Source organism: Halyomorpha halys, unplaced genomic scaffold (assembly GCF_000696795.3).
Source record: "Halyomorpha halys isolate HHAL.00 unplaced genomic scaffold, Hhal_1.1 Scaffold1800.1, whole genome shotgun sequence".
NCBI lineage: Eukaryota > Metazoa > Arthropoda > Insecta > Hemiptera > Pentatomidae > Halyomorpha > Halyomorpha halys.
Genome location: NW_027110847.1, coordinates 99879 through 103285, shown reverse-complemented (window position 1 = coordinate 103285; position 3407 = coordinate 99879).

The following is a 3407-nucleotide window of genomic DNA, read 5'->3' as shown; positions in this document are numbered from 1 at the left end:
TTATAAATAGAAAATTGTTCACTAATTAAAAAGAACTTTTTAACCTGTTTCCAAGATAAAGATTGATATAGAGGGTTATCGTGGAATCACACACGATATATAGCGATGCGTTGTACACAATATATAGATGATTTGTTATATGTAAGTCTAGGTCTAAAATAAGTCATATATATATTTATGTCTTATTTTGTATTACTTTTATTTCAAGGGATAATATAGAAGTAGATTTCTATCGATTCGATATTAGTATACTTTTGAAGTGGTATTGAAAATAAAAATAAAACTTCCAAAAAAAAAATAAAAATAAATAAACAAAATTATCGGCGAACCTAGCACTAGTAACAAGGACAAGTTCAATTTAGCAAAGTATCATAATTTTCTGTAGCAAAGTTATCCCCAGTAACATTTTTGGGAATGAAATCTGTGCTCAATTCAATCAGGTGCATCCTTCATAATTACAGATGGAGTTTTGAAATCATTCAGACCATACTTCGAAAGAAGCAATCTAGCAATGCAAGTTTGAGAGATGCTTTTTACCCAAGAATAGCAGATATTAGTATATTACAATAGTAGATTTAAAAACATGATTATTTTTCCACTGAATTTTCGAATCGAAGCAATCGAAAAGTATGTTTCACACTTTTTACTACCACTGGTGGGCTACACTCAGCAACTTGAAACTTTTTATATCAATGGAGTGTGATATGATCTATTAAGGAGCAAATAAACCCAAATCGACATAAAAAGGAGAAAAAAAGTTATCATACGGTCCTCAAATAATTCCTTTGTAAAAAATACACGCCAATTAAAAGATCGATATTGTTCACATAATCAATCTACAATAATAATAAATACTTTTATTTTTGAATTAAATTGAAGGGTTTTTTAAAATATTTTTTATTGATTGCCTCCAATTTTTCGCTACACACTTTTATAACATGGCTTTCTAAACAGAGTTTAATCCTAAACAGAAATTCCAAACTAAAACCAGAAATAACTGTTCTTATATTTAAAACAATCCTCAGGCCACTGCTGATGTACGGCTGTGAATTCTGGAGAGCGGCATCCTTCACGAAAAGGAAAAAACTACAATCTTTTGTGGAAAAAAGTCCTAAGAATCGCAGTTAATGCTCCTTGGTTCATAAGAAATAGCCAATTGCATCGTAAATTACAAATGGAGTCAATAGATGATTATATCAAAAAACGGTTCATGAAGTTCCACTCCCATTTGCCGACAGTTAAAGGGGCAGTGACCTACAACCTGGGAAACCCAACCTCAACCCGAAGACTGAAGCCCAGGCTGCTGCAGGACATTCTTTTATAAATTTTTAATAAATATAAAATTAATTCATATTCACACTACCTCTATTTACTTATTATTATTCATTTTATTTATTCATTATTTTTTCTTCTCCCTTTTCAAATTTACTTATTTCTTTTTACTATTAAAAGACAATTGTTTGTTTTATTTAAGTGTACCAATATCATTATTTTTTGTTATTAATTTTACTTTCCTCTTTTATTAAGAAGCATTATTCTTATCTATTTATTTTATTATTATTTTTTTTTCTTTTAATAAGAACATTTTATATAGGTAGAGGTGTCATTTGTTTGACTATACCCCTCATAATCAACTGTTAAAAACTATATATAATATAAGTTATATCAACCATGTAAGGCCCACCAGGCTGATCTGGTATAAAAATAAAATAATATTTAAACAGAGTTTAAATTTTCTTAGAAGGAATTAGAGTGCTTAGAAAGATTTCGATCCAACATGATTGACTAATTAAGTGTTATTCTGAAATTGCTACCTTTCCTGAGAAGGTAAGAATAGGTCTAAGCTTAGGTGCAAGCTTAGGATTGAGACCAATGACCTCGTTCAGATAGTTCAGGTATAAAATGCAAACAAAATATCCCTTAGGAAAACTTCTATAATACCTGACTTGAATGAGGTTTTACGAGAAGACGTGTACTCTAAAATAAAACATCTAAATAAAAGTTTCTAAAATAAAACATTGCCAAGAGTGCTATATTGCTGGTATACTATTCAAAAATGAAATATTTTAATATTAGGATTTCATCTGAAAGAACTTGGTATGATAACAAATTTAATAGAATAATTCTTATTTATTTTTAATATTCTAGTAAAATTTTCATTATTTTATGGATCTAATGTCCAAAAATCATTTTATTATAAATCACATAAAAGCAACTTTTATTTAAGTAAAAGAAAGGTAATACTTTTTTTCAATAACATTTATTTCAATTAGTCAAATAAAAAATTTGATGTGACAATTGTAGCTACTAAAAATGTTTTTGGCGAAAAACTAAAACCAAAATTGAACTCGGTTTTATTTTTTCACTAAATCAGGATATGTAATTGCAGTTTTGTAGCTAAAAATTTATGAAATCATTTATACCAAATGAGGTACTTAACTAATCGACTTCAAATTGTTAAGATATTCTTACTCTACTTGTAAAATACTTATTACACTAAAGTACTAGTGTACTAGTAGTATGAACTACTTAAATTAAAATACACTAATTGGTAATTGTTCAATTTGACAATTTGATTTTGAGATAGAAGATAATATATTCGCAATTCCTCATATTTTGCGTGACTTCAAATCAAGCAAATTTAAATTTATTGTCATAATTCGAATAAGGAAAAACCCAACAGTACCAAAATTCACCCTCAAGGAACAAAAAAAAAAATTATATCTTTCTATAAAACGTCATTAATGAATTCATAATCTTCTTAATTAGTTTTTCATATGAAAGTACAGTCAAGTAATAAAATTAAGAGGAAATTCAATTAATTACAAAATTTCTATTCCTATGTCCTTAAAAAATTACGCATACAAATCTTGAAATAAATTTTTTTCACAGTTTCAGGAGAGAGTAAATTTACTGGCCCATTTTATTTTAAGCGTTTATTAGCTGGTTATTTTTTGATTAAATAAAACAATATGTACACCGTTGTAAAGAAGGGTGCAGGATTTCCTGTTGGATAATAACAAAAAGTTAATGTTTGCTGGATTTTAAAACAATAAAAAGTAACTCGAAACTTATTGCCTTGCATATTAAATTCAAATCGAACAACTTCTGTGCTAATTTGTATGTATCAATATCTTTTTTATTTCAATAACTTGATTCCACCTCACTCAAGAGTAATAGCTATAAAAACTGAATAAATATTAAAATAAAATATTCAAAATAAAATGAGATAATCAAGTACAAAATAAAATTACATGTAAACTGAGTTAAATAATATAAAGTAACAGCGTTAGATAACAGAAAATCAGCAGCTGAGGTAGATAATTAAGTTAAACAAAAATATAAAAAGTAGAAAGATAATATTAAAATAAACTAAAAATATCAAAATAAAGTAAAAAAATGTTAAA